Here is a 16,874-nt window from a genome sequence, read left to right as displayed (position 1 = left end):
CCTACACTCCTCTGGATTCAGCCCAAGATAGAGTTTGCCTTCTGGGCAGCATGAGACAATCCCTGCCAACATTTTCTGTGTTTTCCCACCTGGGCTGAGCTAGAACTATAATCAGATGCATCTTTGCAGGGTCTCCTAGGTGATGCTGATATGAATAGCTCTGGAAGAGAAACAAATCTATTAAAAAAGCATGCCTGTTTGCTCTGCATGCTTGCACCATCTGAACTAACCCAGCGCTCCGGAGCAGGCAGGAGCTCCATCCTTGGCTACCAAGCAGACTCCGTTTGCGTTCCTTGCCCTGCAGTCTCCCTGACACATGGTATCTGTGTTTGGAATGGGCAAAGGCAGTGACCCTCAGGCCCCAGCAAATGAAGCTGAAGCTTTCTACTGCATTCTTAAAAATGAAGCTATTTCAATCCTGACCTTTACACCGCCTGTCCTGGTCCTGGCTCTGAGCCCTTCCTCACCAGCCCCTGCCAGCTGTAAATAATGTGCTACATTTTGTAACGGCTCCATCACACACGAGCTGAGTGAGATCACTGCCTGTAACTCTGCTCCTGCCTGACAGAAAGACAGCCCTCGGAGCTGAAGGTGCCTCTCCTGCTGGACAGCCAGGCCAAGCACTGACAGCTGTCACCAGCACAGGCTGTCCAAAGTTAAAGAGCACAACAACCTGTACTCGTGTAAATCACAAAGGTCAACAGCAACTCCCCAGGTAAGTCCCAGGTAACTCTTCTCAAGAGGAGTAAGTCTTAAGGAGACCTCCCTGGAGGTGTTGAAGCAAAGCCTGGATGAGGCACTTAGTGCCATGGTCTGGATGATTGACTAGGGCTGGGTGCTAGGTTGGGCTGGATGAGCTTGGAGCTCTCTGCCAACCTGGCTGCTTCTATGATTCTATGATCTTTATGCACAATTTGGAGCTTGCAGTCATACTCGGTCTCCACTGGCACTGTCAGCTGGTTTTGCTGTCTTGTGTTCAAGCAAAGGCTTCAAAAGATCTATTGTTGCTCAGCCCCAGGCAAGGTTATCCTACCCCGAGGTTGTCCTGTGCTGACTGGGCATTCCTCACCTGGCTGCCCCGAGGGGTCTGTGTCAGCTGGAGGTTCCCCACTGTGACTCTTGTCAGTCTCACTTTGCTCTTTGTTAGATCCTGCAATTTCTGAGCAGCAGTTTCTCGTTTTCTGCTTTGTAAACCTCAGGCCAGAGTCCCCTGCCTGCATTCTTCAGCAATATTCTCCCAGGAAGGTGAAAAATCAGGAAGCCCAAGAACTGCCTGTGGGTATCTGAGCTCCATTAGAACCGTCCCAAGGAGCAGCTAGGTCTGGTCTTCAGCTAGCAGTGGCTGTAGGTAACAACATCCCACCCAGCTGATAACATGCCCTGAGCGCCCTGTGCCCCTGCTCTAAAGAAGGGGGGATCCTCACTTCTCTTCCCCTCGGTTCATGGTATTGCAGCTGCTGGTAAAAGGCAGACCCTCGGCAATGCCCCTTGCTGCCTCCAGCTGTCTGCTGCACAGTCTGCCTGGCAGCCAGTGGGTGGGGGGCAAGTGCCTGAGGGCTCCTGTGGAGCTTCTGTTGCAGCAGCCACACCAGGTGCTGAGCTCTCCAGACCTTACAGCATTGTCTTCATTTACTCAGATGTTGTGTCACTCAGTCACCACCCACTCTGAGAGGGGCAGCTGGGGGAAGCAAAGGAATCCCATGGTGTGCTAGTTAGAAGCAAGCTGGAATGTTTTGGTAAAAGAACTAGATAACAGGCAGTGAAATGAAAACAATTGATGTCAACTTCTCTCACAGTCTCGCTGAGAGCTCTGGGAAGAAGAACTAAACTTTCTCCATTTTGTCTCTCACTCTTGCTTTTGCCTTAGACCTGGTCACATCTCATTAACCTTGCTCCCACTAACCTTGCTCCCTAACCTCTTGGCTGCACCTCTTTTCTTCCTGAGAACTGGGGTAAGGTTGAGAGGGCAAGGGGAGGTGTTGGGGTGGTTTGAGAGCCCCTCCTGGGGACTCAGGTTTCTGGGAGGGGAGTTGTGCTTTTGTATTGTTTATCCTTTGTATATTTCTGTATATAATTGTATATAACTGTATATATTGTAAATAGCTGCTTGTACATTCTGCTAGCTGTAAATAAATTGCTTCATCTATATTCCCAGGGTCCGTCTGAGTTAGCTGGGGCAAATACAAAGTGTGGGGGGGCAGGTAAGAGCCCAAACCATCACACATGGGTTGGAGTGGGAACAGGTTTAATATGATGATGATGATGACAAACCCTCTAATATGAACACTAACGCCAGGCACACAAAGTTGTCTTCACTCCATGTGGCAGGTGCCAGCTGTGCACTCCCACCAGCGAATGCTCAGAGTCAAACTGCCAGCAGCACAGCTCCAGGGAGAGCAGGAGGGTCCAGGTGGGCAGAAGAGCAGAGTGACAGGTGAGAGCCTGGGAGGATGCTGACCATTGTGAGGAGAGCCCACCCCAGGAAGCCTTCCAGCCAACAGCAGCTATGACTTTCATGGAACACTTCTGTTGGCCAGCTTAAGTCAGCTGCTCTGGCTCTTGCTCCTCCAAGCTTTAGCACCTGACTAAACTCAAACTGCTAAAGACCTTGATGACTCTGGAGACCTGCATTCCGCGGCCACAGAGGAAAAGAAAGCATCTTTGCTTTGTTCTGTCTGACTTGGGTGTTGCATCCTGCTCAGAAATGCAACTCTCCCAAAGAGAAAACTGATTCCATGATTCTGTCCCAGCAGCACCACAACAGAGACGAAGCTGATGAAGGGCACAGCAGTAGCTGCCACACCTCAGCAATTCTGCTTCTCCAAGGCAAAAGGAACACTTGTCAGACCACGTAGATCTAGAATGAAACAATCCAACACTAAGCTAGATTGGGCCTGAGGGATTCCAAACAAAATCTGAAGATGTGATTGGAAGGACATGATTCATTCTGCACCAAAAGCACCAGCAGAAGTTATTTATCTATGTTCATGTGGGACTGGATTTGCAAGAGAGAAGTTTTTCTCAAAGGGGGAAATCAGGACTGCCTTCAATTTCTGTCTTAGGTCACACCAGGTCTTTTCATCCTTGAAAGATCTCCTTCACAGCTACAGCTGCTGACTGATCATGGTCAAAATGCCTGAAGTTGGAACAGTTGGGTGTTGGAACAGACACATCTAATGCAGGCAGGACCCCAGCCTGGCAGGGGGGACTCTCTGCTCTCGTTTGAGTCTGAGCACAGTTCTGCAAGCTTAGGGACTGGTATGGTTTCATCCTTCAAGTAGCTTGTCTCCAGTATAGTTTTCTTCACAAAAGACTCTGTGTGCCTTGGGACATATGCTGGAAGCAAGGAGATGTGGACAGAGGTTGAACGAGCTTGTGGCAGTACCTCTGGGGCTGTGCTCAAGGTGCAATGAGTGCCCCAGGCTGAAACTGCAGACCAGGTTGCTGAGGGCATGGCAAAACAGTAAGCTGAGTGCAGCCGAAGTTGTTCCCATCTCCTTTCCATCAGCACCTTATGTGTGGCAAAGGAGGTAAGCCAAAGAGAGACTTTTCATCCTGGGCCATTTAAAAGGTTTCTTTAAAGAAGTGCACAGGTCTCAGACAGATTTGGGCCAAATCATTGCCAGAGGTCATCTGGAGTTTTTCTCTTAGGGTGCTCAGCTGGAAGCATCTGCACTTCCACAATGCATTTGTTAAACAGAGGCCCAAATCATTAACAGTATCTATCTGGAACCTTACTTGACAACCGAGAATCAATGTGTATCCAGTCCACGATCTGCATTACAAACCCCTGCCAGAACTCAGTAGTATTTGCTAAGTAAATATATTCTTTCAAAAGCACTCGGGGTGTGTACACACAGCCTGGCACCACCGGAGCAGGAACTGCATTCGATGGGCAAAATATCAGGGGAAGGAGGAGGAGGTGTTTTTAGCAGATGCAAGGCACTCTCTGCAACACCTCTGGAACGCTGAGGAAGTGCTTTTCACTGAACTGTCTGTTCTCATCCCTGAAAACGCTAAGGACTCTTTCAGCCTTCTTAGGTGGCCAGAGGCTTGGTGTTGAAATCCGAATATTCAAAACCTAAAGACACAGCAGAGCCTTTGTGCACCGATGATCGCTGCAGTTTGCAAGCGACTGAGTAGCCAGAAGCACAACAGTTTGTAAGATGTTAGAGCTTTCCCACGCCTCATTAATAACAATCATAACATAAATAGGCCCACTTCAAAACGAGGGAAACAGAGAAACGAAGAAAGAATCCCAGCTCTGTTTGCACTCCGGGATTAACGGGGATTGAGCAATGTGGGCAGGGGTCACTCACAAGAGGAGTCAGAGTGTCCCCTTTGTTTATATTTACACCCGGACGCCAGTCCAACTTCTGTGTCAGGGGTGCCGCGTGGAAGCCGAAAGCCCTTTTGAGGAGCTAGAACACAGCTGGAAGCGGAGACGCTCTTCAGCTGCACTCCGAGTCCTGCAGGGGGCAGTGAGCCGCAGGCGTCAGCGCCCGGCGAGCCGCAGCGCCCGGCTGCAGAGTGAGTGCGCACGGCCAGCCCGCCCGGCGCGGTGCTGCGCGGCTTGCTCAGCGCCCGGCTGCAGAGTGAGTGCGCACGGCCAGCCCGCCCGGCGCGGTGCTGCGCGGGGAGCTCAGCGCCCGGCTGCAGAGTGAGTGCGCACGGCCAGCCCGCCCGGCGCGGTGCTGCGCGGCTTGCTCAGCGCCCGGCTGCAGAGTGAGTGCGCACGGCCAGCCCGCCCGGCGCGGTGCTGCGCGGCTTGCTCAGCGCCCGGCTGCAGAGTGAGTGCGCACGGCCAGCCCGCCCGGCGCGGTGCTGCGCGGCTTGCTCAGCGCCCGGCTGCAGAGTGAGTGCGCACGGCCAGCCCGCCCGGCGCGGTGCTGCGCGGGGAGCTCAGCGCCCGCGGAGCCGACTCCCTGCTTCTGTCACTCTGCGTCACGATAATCACAGATTCACAGGAGCATTACGGTTGGAAAAGACCCTCAGGATCACCGAGCTCAAGCGAATCTACTAGGGCAGCCTGGCAGTGACGCCGTTTGTACTGCACCCATGAAACCTACCTTGGAATTGTGTTTTGGAAGTCTTCCAAACCGAAACGTCCAGAGCAGGGCAGCAAGGCTGGGGAGGGGCCTGGAGCACAGCCCTGTGGTAAAGGGTTGGACTTGATGATCTGTGAGGTCTCTTCCAACCTTGTTGATACTGTGATACTGTGATACTGAGCTGGGGGAGTGCAGCCTGCAGCAGAGGAGGCTCAGGGCAGAGCTCATTGCTGCCTGCAGCTGCCTGCAGGGAGGCTGTAGCCAGCTGGGGTTGGGCTCTGCTGCCAGGCAGCCACCAACAGAAGAAGGGAACACAGCCTCAAGCTGTGCCAGGGCAGGTCTAGGCTGGATGTTAGGAGTGAGCTGTTGTCAGAGAGAGTGATTGGCATTGGAATGGGCTGCCCAGGGAGGTGGTGGAGTGGCCGTGGCCGGAGGTGTTGAAGCCAAGCCTGGCTGGGGCACTTAGTGCCATGGTCTGGTTGGTTGGGCAGGGCTGGGTGCTAGGGTGGGCTGGCTGAGCTTGGAGCTCTCTTCCAACCTGCTTGGTTCTCCGGTTCTACGAAATGAAGAGAAATATGCCAAGTTTTCTGCTGAAGAGTTAGGGGAGTACCCGAGCCTGTGGGCACGGAGCAGCCCCCATCGGCATGGCTGCTGTGGCACAGCCCCAGGGGTGCTGGCAGCCCTGGCTCCACAGCTGGCTGCCAACCCTGCCAAGCAGCCAGCTGCTGCTGCTGGGAAAGATGTTTGCTGCAGCTGAGCAGCTGAGGCCAGCGACTGCCCTGCAAAAGCTCGAAATAGTATCTTGAAATGGTGAGGGATGTGGCACTGGGAATTGAGCAGTAACCATTTCTATTACAAAGCACAACACAAGTGTTTAATCAAAGACAAATGGCCTTGGAAACATCCAGCGGTGATTTGTCTGGAATAGCAGGAGTTGGGAAGAATGAGGCACATCGAGCATTTTCTTTAGCTATTAACAGCAGTAAAGATTGGGAGGGGAGCTGGCTGAGTTCAGTTCCTGCTTTGTTTGGCTGCAGTGTGCCAACAAACAGAAGGCAACAAAAAATGGCTAAATCTTACCTTATTTCTCAGTGAAACTGGAGCAGCTTCTGTGATGCAGTTAGAAGCCCCTCTAAAGCAGCCAGAGAAAACCATGGCTAAGCAAACTTTTGAGGAAGGGAGCTGCAAGTTTGGTCTTAGGCCCAGATGTGCATGTCTGAGGGAATGTTCTGAGTCACAGAAGTACACTACCTCCATCAAATCCAAGCTCCAGCCCAGCCCCCCAGATGGCTCTGCCCTGAGCTCTTAAACATGCATTTCAGAGCTGAGCTCTGGACTTGCTTTTCCAAGGCTTCCTGCTTTTGGCTTGGAGGTGCAGCTGCACTCAGGAAATGAGCATGCAAAAATAGCATCTTCTTAGTCGAGGCTTTGGCCCACAGCAGCATGTGTCTCTGCCAGCTCCTAAGAGCCTACCTCCGGGAGGGAAAAGGGCCCATGGAAAGCTTCCCCCTTAGTGCTGGGTTCCAACGTGCTCAAAGAACCCTCCCTGGCCCCCGCTCTGCTTCAGTTCCTGCTAACCTGGACCTGCCCGAGGTATTACAACTCCGTGCCTGCTGGAGGGGGGTGTTTTCATTCGTCCGGATGGTTTGGGGGTCCTTGGTATTGTTTGCAGCCAAGCTGTGCCCTGACTGCTGCCTCCCTTTAGGAGTGGTGAAGCCGTCAGTCATGACAGCAGAGCCTGGAGGAGCAGAGGGCAGCTTGCTCAGCAGCAGCACCTGGGCTTGGGAACTCATTACCAGCGAGGATCAGGATGACCACACATCTCCCTGCCTTCAGAGCGGTGAAAACCTCCCTGCTTTGGCTTAGCTTTCCTTCTCCTATCTCCAAAGGAAGGTGAGAAAAAAGAAAAGAGACAATGGGTAAAGGAAAGAGAAAGAAGAGACAGGGGGAAGGGACAGAATATTCCACTGCTACCTTAAAGTATCCTTGCTAAGAGGTCAAGGACAGGAAATGCTGCACACCAGCCATTATCAGCTGGGAGTTTAAAGTGTGCTTGAAAGGACTAGAAAGTGTTCAGAAATCAAAACTTTAGGAAATGTAAACAGATCCCTGCACTTCTGATTTAAAGTATGCCCTGACAACAGGTTGATAGCTCTCAGGACCAGAAGTGACCATTATAATGGTTTCTTTTAGCTGCAGTTTAAACCAGGCCCATATCACCTGAAAGGGTCCACTTCCATTGCTGCATGAATCACACAGAGTGCCAGGGGCTGGAAAGGACCTCCAGAGCTCAGCCAGTCCAACCCTCTACCAGAGCAGGACCACCTAGACCAGATCACACAGGAACACATCCAGGCAGGTTTTGAGTATCTCCAGAGAAGGAGACTCCACAGCCCCCCTGGGCAGCCTGTGCCAGGGCTCTGCCACCCTCACAGGGAAAAAATCCTCCTCCTGTTTAAATGAAGCTTCCTCTGCCTCAGCTTCCACACAGTGCCCCTTGTGCTGTCCCTGGGCATCACCCAGCAGAGCCTGGCTCCAGCCTCCTGCCACTCACCCTGCACACATTGATAACCACTGCTGAGGTCACCTCTCAGCTCCTCCTTAATCACCTTTGTGGCTCTGTGCTGGACTCTCTCAAGCAGTTTTATGTCCCTCTTGAACTGGGAGGCCCAGAACTGGACACAGGACTCCAGATGTGGCCTCAGCAGGGCAGAGCAGAGGTGCAGCAGAACCTCTCTCGACCTACTTACCACAGCCCTTCTAATGCACCCCAGAATGGCATTGTCCCTCCTGGCCACCAGAGCACATTGCTGGCTCATGCTCACCCTCCCATCCATGAGGACCCCCAAATCCTTTTCGCCTTCCAACAGGTCAGTCCCCAACCTATACTACTCCCTGGGGTTGTTCTTTCCCAGGTGCCAGACTCTACACTTGCTCTTGTTGAACTTCATTAAATTTGGCCCTCCCCAGCCCTCCAGAGTTTGCTTTGAGTGGTAGCTCTGATCTTTAGGAAGACCTTGAGGAGTGCATCTTGCACCTCAGCTAGGTGTGGGTGGTCAGGCAGGCTCTCACCTTCTGAGCACCTGTGGTTTGGACAGTTTGTAACCTAGAGAGTGGATTTCTATTGGCATGGTCTGACTGTGGCTCCCCATTGATCCTCATCATTCCAAGCACTCCCAGAGGCACAGTCAAGCACTGTGGGTTATTCACTGTTTGCACTCCTTGGAAGCACTCAGGGTGTTTTGAATCCTCCCTTGTCTGGAGTGTGTGGAGTGATACCAGACTGATGCCTGTGCGGGGATCGATATGAGCGAGAGTTACAAGCAGCCTTCTTCCTTCTTCTAGTGTCTGATTATTGGACCCTACACTTTACTCCATTAATGCTCTGTTATTGGGGGATTTTTCTGGCTGCAAGATGCCATACAGTAATTAACTAGGTCTTGAAAGTCTCCACTGCTTGGAGTTCCCTGCTGCGGTACAGATGAAATCATAGTGTCTTCTGACTCCTCTCCCTTACATGCTCCAATTAACATAACAATAATAACCACATCAGATTAGCCAATGGGAGTGTACCTGCCTTGTTACATCACTTTTCAAACTGGGGCTGGGTGGGGTAGGGAGCATTCAGCTACAAGAAATGTTGGTTGTTTTAACCCACAGAGCAGCTGCATCTTCACTGGACTGTACCATCTGGTGCAGAGTGGTTTGATCTGTTCAATATCTTTATTGATGATCTGGACGAGGGGATTGAGTCCAGCATCAGTGAGTTTGCAGATGACACCAAGCTAGCAGCAGCTGTGAATCTGTTGGAGGGTTGGAGAGCCCTGCAGAGGGACCTGTCCAGGCTGGATAGGTGGGCAGAGGCCAATGGGATGAGACTGAACAAGGCCAAGTGCAGGGTTCTACACTTTGGCCACAACAACCCCAAGCAGCACTCCAGGCTGGGGCCAGAGTGGCTGAGAGCAGCCAGGCAGAGAGGGAGCTGGAGGTGCTGGCAGAGAGGAGCTGAAGAGGAGGCAGCAGTGCCCAGGTGGGCAGCAGAGCCAATGGCATCCTGGGCTGGCTCAGGAGCAGTGTGGGCAGCAGGACAAGGGAGGTTCTTGTGCCCCTGTGCTCAGCACTGCTCAGGCCACCCCTGAAGTGCTGTGTCCAGTTCTGGGCCACTCAAGAGAGATGTTGAGGTGCTGGAACGTGTCCAGAGAAGGGCAACAAAGCTGGTGAGGGGCCTGGAGCACAAACCCTGTGAGGAGAAGATTAAATGCTTGATGATTTAGCCATGAAATTAAAATCAGCTAATTTAATGCTTTGTTTTACTAATGCATTTAATTTGAGTAGCTGCACACCCTGCAGATAAGAGGCCTTGCTTTACTGATGAGCAGATAGAGAGACACATGGAGAGATACCTATTGTTAAGTCTGATGAAATGAACCCTTTTTCCTAAGGGCCTGCAGACCTGCTGGCCAGACAGCAGGCCCAGAAGGCTGTTGCAGTGTCCTGGGCTGGCCAGCCAGGAAGACTGCCTACAAGATGGGTCTAGATCCCATCAGTCCATGTCTGTTCACCATCAGAACTCAGGGCACCACACAGGAGCTCCTGCCACTCAGGTTACATTTTTCCTGTCAGGCTCTCAGCTGCTCCTCCTCTTCGTGCAGGCTTGATGTGATATTTAGTTATTGATGATCATGACTCCCTCTCGCTGTGCTGCTGTGACTGTGCAAGCAATATCTGACCCAAAGCTATGAAAGCACAGCAATCAGCTGTTCCCATCGCTGTACCAGAGCCACACTGCCGCTGTGGCTGCAAAGATGCAACAGCAGCCTGGATGAAACATGGGGCACCAGTGACCCAGCAGCCACGCTGAGGCAGTAACTCTTGCACTGCAGAGCGAATGGAGCAGAGGAACTTTTGTACCAGTGTTTGTGGCCTTCTCAGCCTATTGCTCACTGATCTGACTCTAATTAACTCAAAAAGCCACCCCGAGCAGCGGCAGTTCCCCAGTGCAGAAAGATGCTGCACGTCAGAGCTTGGCTTTTACTTCCTCCAGCCGTGTTTTCTGGACACTAGGAGCTTGCACGGCAGCCAGTGAGCTGAGCAGGCTGACATCTCTCCATCCTCTTTCTGATCCTTCACCTTTTCCTCCCCCCAGTTTGCTTTTTATGATTATCTAAACCCTTGGTTGTTTGTTTTTTTTCTCTGACTGCTTTATCTGAGTCATTCACTTAAATAGGCCAGGGCAGATAAGTCCAGAGAGGTGGATAATGGTCCAAGAAGTTATCACCTCCTCAAAAGCTCAGTAGAAGGGGGATTATCCCTCAGAGCTGCAGCAGCGCTGGATGCAATCTCAGGTACTGCAGTTCTGGGTCCCACGATTTAGGAAGGACATGAAAGGTACTTGAATGCTTCCAGAGGAGGGCAAGGTGAAAGGGCTGGAAGGAATAGTCTGTGAGGAGCAGCTAAGGAGGTTTGGTTTGTGTAGCTTGGGAAAAAGGAGGCTAAGGAGCAACCTCATTGCCTTCTATCGCTCCCTGAGGAGGGTAAGTGGAGGCAGATGCTGGTCTCTTCTCCCTGAGATCCAGTGACAGGATGCCTGGGGGTGGTTGAAAGCTGCACCGAAGGAGGTTTAGGCTGGACGTGACACAGCATTTCTTTGCCCGCAGGGCGGTCAGACACTGAAACAGGCTTCCTAGAGAGGTGCTCGATGCCCCAGGCCTGCTAGTGCTTAGGAGGCATTTGGACAATGCACTTAAGGACATGCTTTAAATTTTGGTTAGTCCTGAACTGTTCAACCAGTCAGGCTGGATGCCCATTGCAGGTACCTGCCCATGCATGGAAGTGAAGGACAATCTGGCCATGGCCCTGAAAACAGCCTGTGGCATTTGAACCTCCCCTCTGCCAGCTGAAGCCCACCAAAAAGGCCATGACAAGACACACTGCAGGACTTTGGATGGAAGCAGCCAGAAAGACAATGCCAGCTACAGGGCACTCACTGGGGACAGGAGGAAGGGCCCTGCAAAAGCACACCGCCTGCCCAAAACACAGCACTACTGGAGAAGCACCTGCCAAAGAGGCATTAGGTGTGGATTTTAATCCCTCCTGACAGGTGCAGGGAATGAATTGTGGCCTTCCCAGCTTGAGTGTGTGGTGTAATTAGATGAAGCAGAGGTAGGCTCAGCAGTGCTCTGTCTGGCTGCCGTTCTTTGGACAAAACCAACTGTGCACCTAAATGAAGTCTACTTTGTGTGCTGCATGGTGCCTGCTAGACCTGCCCCTGGGCATGCCTGCCAAACCTGCCTCTGGGGGGATTTAGGTACATGTTTTGTGATCCCATCCTGAGAATCAGGCCCTGCAAATTTGCTGTGAAATTGGCTTTGGAGGTTTTCCAGGTGCTGGGCAGGTTCCTGCTGCAGCCTTCAGCACATCACCACACCGAGACGGAAGGTGCCACGGCACTGCCTTGCCTGTGGACACAGCCACTTACGTGGTGCATCCACATCAAACATCAATGAGAAAGGTAATTTAATTTGTAATTAATATAAGAATTACAATGTTAATTAATAAAATGCATTGAGTTGTTTTCTGAAGATGCAGCTTTCTTGACCATTGCAGTGTGGGTTGGCACTAGGTCACTCCAGCTGCACCAGGAAACACCCATATAATCTGTCACAGCTGCATCAAAACCTCCAGCTGGATGGGCAGCTGTGTAAGGAGAGGTTTTACAGCACTTGAGGCTAAGCTTTACTGGCTGAGAGTAAAAAGAAACAAACTGGAAAGAAAAAAAAAAAAGATAATTGGAAGGGAAGTAAATCTTGTGTTGGCTTCAAGCCTGGAAGCAATGAAGGCAGGCAGGGGTATGCCTGTGTGACCAGTATTTCAAACATGGAACACACACTTTGCTGATCATTCCCTTGTTCATGCTTACCTGGAACCTGTTGCATCACCACTGAGCAAAATCAGAGTGTATCTAAGCAACCCAGAGAGCTAATCTCTCATACTTAGTGTTAGAACCACAGAATCAGTCAGGGCTGGAAGGGACCACAAGGAGCAGCCAGTTCCAACCCCCTGCCATGGCCAGGGACACCCTACTCTAGAGAAGGCTGCACACAGCCTCAGCCAGCCTGGCCTCAAACACCTCCAGCCATGGGGCCTCAACCACCTCCCTGGGCAACCCCTGCCAGCCTCTCACCACTCTCCTGCTCAACAACTTCCTCCTCACCTCCAGCCTCACTCTCCCCACCTCCAGCTTTGCTCCATTCCCCCCACTCCTGTCTGGGAGTCAAATCTGATGAGAAGAGAAGGCTTCCAGGAGACCTTGGAGTGGCCTTCCAGGATCTGAAGGGGGCTCCAGGAGGGCTGGGGGGGGCTATTGACAAGGCCTAGTAATGACAGGAGGAGGAGGAATGGGTTTGAATTGGCAGAAGGGAGACTGGAACTGGATGTTAGGAAGGAGCTCTTTGCAGTGAGGGTGGTGAGACACTGGCACTGGTTGCCCAGGGAGGTTGTGGAGCACAGAAGCACCCAATGTGGTCTTTGATCACCTTGAGTGCTTCTGTGCTCCACAACCTCCCTGCAGGTGTTCAGGACCAGGTTGGATGAGGCCTTGAGTGACCTGTTCTAGTGGAAGGCATTGGAACTGGATGATTCTTGGGATCCCTTCCACCTTAAACCAGTCTCTGATTCTAGCCCTAAGACGCCCTGCAGCCTGTCAATACACTGTCCAGTCAGGAATTGCATTCCACTTGGTGAAAGCTATGGACTGAGCACAGGGGAATAGATGACACCAGGATGGCTATTGTGCAGTACAGGTCAGCAGGCAGACCTCGGCTGCTGGCAGGTGACCTTTCCCAATCACCATGTGCAAGACTCGGCATCCTGTGTGGCTCCAGAGAAAGATCTGGCACAAGGAAAGACTCTCCTGGTGCTGACTCAGTGTTGCTGCTGGGGAGCAGCGAGCAAAAATGAGCACAGCTCTATTTTGGTAAGGAACCTGTGGTAATATCAATTGGGGCTGAAGTGCTTCTCCCATTTTCTCATCTCTTCATTTTGATCAAACCAAGAGTATATTGCATGTAACAGCAGCTGAGCTTGTGGCCGTGAACATCCACATGCAGGCAGTAATGAACAGAGATTTTCTTGCACTACAGACAATTATCCTATGAATCTCTCTGCTCTGTAATCTCTCTCTGCAGAATCAGCTCTCTTCAGAGCTTCAGCAAATAAAATCTCAAACCCACTGCTCAGGTACAGTTTAAGTAGCTATGATTTATGATTCTCAGTTGCTAAATTTAGACACTCTGTGTGATGTCATTTGATAGTCTCAGGTGGCTACAGCGATACCAATAACATAAAGAGTCCATTTTTTTTCCTCATGACAATTGGAGATGCTACTTCAGGAAGCTTTAATTATCCAAAGGCAACGAGGACGTGAGGCTGGTTGAATTGCTAGTTCTCTTCCAGTTAAAATGAGGTCTTCTCAGGTGTGGTAAGAAGGTTTGAGGAGCAGTTGAGCTGATGCAAAAGCAAACTGAAGCACAACAGCTATGTGACACTGCTGGGGTGGTCACAGGATGACCAACAGCTGCCACTGGTGGAACTCCACCAGAGTGGCATTGGCAGCAGTGTGCTCACTTCGTCAGAACCAGTAAGTATTGGTGATGACATCTGATGTCGAGGAGAGATTGTGCAGATATGTGACAGAGGTGTAGTGACAGAGCAATCACAATGAGGTTTTGTAATATGACATTCAATTAATAAAGAATTAACAGAGTCATAGGCTCAAGCAGGTTGGAAGAGAGCTCCAAGCTCATCCAGCACAACCTAGCACCCAGCCTTGGCCCAGCAACCAGACCATGGCACTAAGTGCCCCAGCCAGGTTTGGCTTCAACACCTCCAGGCACAGCGACTGGGGGTGCTGCTGGATGAGAGCTCCACAGGAGCCAGCAGTGTGCACTTGCAGCCCAGAAAGCCAAGCAGAGCCTGGGCTGCAGCAGCAGCAGTGTGGCCAGCAGGGCCAGGGAAGGGATTCTCCCCCTCTGCTGTGCTCTGCTGAGACCCCACCTGGAGTACTGCATCCAGCTCTGGAGCCCCTGGGACAAGAGGGCTGTGGAGATGCTGGAGCATGTCCAGAGCAGGGCCAGGTCCCTTCCAACCCTGACTGAGGCTATGATTCTAAGCTGAAATAATACCAAGGGCTGATGTTGTGACTGACCAGAAATCAGACCAGTCCAGCACTGGGAAATGCAGACCCTCATGCAGGAAAGCAGTGGAACAGATGCTCAGCTTAGAGCATTGAAACGTTTGATTCAAAACAAGCAGTTCTAACAGAAGGGCAAAGTACTTCATGGAGAACGCTCCCGTCAGCCCATCCTGCAGCTACTGCAGCTCTAGGCATGCCAGCCTTAGCCAGCCAGCTGACAGCTTCAAATAGCTCCCAGAGTATCATACAAGACCTGGCACTCTCTGCACTCTCTTTGCCTCCCCCAAATAGCATTCATGCAAGCCCTGAAGCTGCTGTGGTGGGAAAAAGGGATACATGCTGCAAGGAGGATGAAGGTTACAGGATTAAAAATCAGGAGATGGGGTTGAGTGTTCTGCTAGAGGTGGATTGCTCTGTTCCTGCTCCTGTGGGCTGCTTTGGTGGCAGACAGTGGCTTTGTCTGCACTCAGGGTTCAGCTGGGACAAGCATTCTGACTTTATCAGTATCTGGATGGCAAATCTCCTCAGGAGAGGTGTTCAGCAGATCTGCAGTAAATTACAGGATGGGATGGTGAGGAATACCTGCAGCCCCTGAGGTTAGCCTCCTGGCACTCTCTGGCTTTGGCAAGAGATGCTAAAGAACATTCCCATTTAATAAGCACAATTCAGACTTCTCAGTAACTAAGGAGAGTTTTAAGGTCAGGCTGGATCAGGCTTTGAGCAACCTGATCTAGTGTGAGATGTTGCTGCCCATGGCAGGGGGCTTGGAACTAGATAATCCTTGAGGACCCTCCCAGCCCTGACAAGTCTATCATTCGATGTTGGAGTGATCATCAAGGCTCGTTCCTACCTAACCGGGGGGCCACCAGGCCCCCCGGCCTTCGTCCCCTCCACCAGTCACCCAGTGTGCACCATGGGGACTCACCAGTGATGACAGGAGGAGGATCCTCTGCCCATATGGGCACAGCTTGGGGCTTCTCCCTTTCCTGGGGAGATTAAAAAGGGGAGTGGACAGGGAGGGCAAAGTGGCCACAGCTGGAGTGGGAGGAGACTCCAACAGAGCCCAGGTGCTGTGGGTTTGGAGGGGGCAAAGGGCAGCTATGGTGCCCTAGTGTGATCTGCTGTAGGTGGTCCTGCTCTGGCAGGGGGGTTGGACTAGATGATCTTTTCAGCCCCTACCATTCTGTGATCCTGTGATTCTGTGATTCAATCCCCTGGTCCAGATCATCAATAAAGATACTGAACAGGACTGTGCCCAGCACTGATCCTGAATCCCTGCCACTTCCTGTTAGCAGCACACCAATCAAATATCCACATTCCCAGAAATACCTATTTTTATAGCTCAGATTTTTTAAATCTATTTCAGGAGTGCTTTGTGTCTTGCCTGATGGAAACCATCTACACAGAAACCCTGTGCTACAAAAGCAGGAGGAGGTCATGCGGGGGGTGTGAGTGTCGTACAAACCTCCGCCTCAGCCTGCCCTGTTTAGGTAGGTTCTCTGCACATGGTCTCCAGGAAAGGACAGCTTATATATAGAAATATGCAAAGTATGAACTTAACAAGACAGTTTCTCCTGCCCATGGTTTGTTTCTGGCTGAGACAGCACAGCCCTGCACCACCCAGCCTCAGCAACAATCTCCACAAACATGAAAAACAGGGGACCTGTGTTTAAGATGAAAGCCTTTCTGAAACACCCCGTGGAATGGTTCCCATAACTGTTCCAGTAGAATAAAAGTCTCTCTCTTCCTACATCAAGAGACCACACCACCCCTTTCAGGGAGCAGAGGCATGAATGGTTAATTCATGTCTAAGTAGCCTTCTTCCCCCCTCCTTCTGGCTACATCCAAAAACCATTTCTTTGCTTCCCAGGGTACAATCACTGCTCTGCACAGAACTGTTTTGCACCTCTGTCCTCCATATCCAACCACATCCTTGATGGGGTTAAGCACATCATTTGTTACGCCCATTTCAATATGGCCACATTGTTTGTACTGGTTTCTGCTCCCCAGTCCTTTAAGTTTCACTAGCTGGAGTTGTGATGTGTCTTTGGAATTACTCCGAGTTGAAACGTGCAAACACAAGCACAGATTTGACAAGAGCCTCCCTTTCTTCCAACGTGCAGCTATGCAGCTGTGCTCTGGGAAGTGTGATGCAGCTCAGACACTGCTGCTGCTCACTGCGATCCAGCTCTTGCTGAGGCAGAGGGTGACAGCCACACAGGGACTCCACACACAAGAAAGTCGTTCAGCTCATCGCCGGGCAGCCTTGCTCCAAATCCACTGCCAAAGCCTTTAGCTACTGGATGGAGTCTCTCAGAGTTAGTTAAATTCACATGGTGGTGATAAATTCTTCTTTATTCAGTAAGTTCAGTAGCACAATGGAAGGCTGTCGGGCTCCTCTCCCACCCTGTCTGAGACAAAACTCAGTGAGGCAAGGGACAGGCTTTAGATAATGCGAGGAGTAAGTGATCTGGTCAGAACAAATCTCTGTCAGATGCTCCAGAGCCCTGTTTAAAGGAATCACAAACCTTTGTGTCCTGGGTGCTCTGTGCAGCAGCAAAATGTACACCTCTGAGTCTTGTGGCTGGCTATAGAAAAGACCCTGACGATTCTTACACTTTAAGGCAGGGAGA

The sequence above is a fragment of the Pogoniulus pusillus genome, chromosome 9, assembly GCF_015220805.1.
Source record: "Pogoniulus pusillus isolate bPogPus1 chromosome 9, bPogPus1.pri, whole genome shotgun sequence".
NCBI classification, from domain to species: Eukaryota; Metazoa; Chordata; class Aves; order Piciformes; family Lybiidae; genus Pogoniulus; species Pogoniulus pusillus.
The sequence above is the reverse complement of the archived record's forward strand: the minus strand, read 5'-3'. Positions refer to the sequence as shown.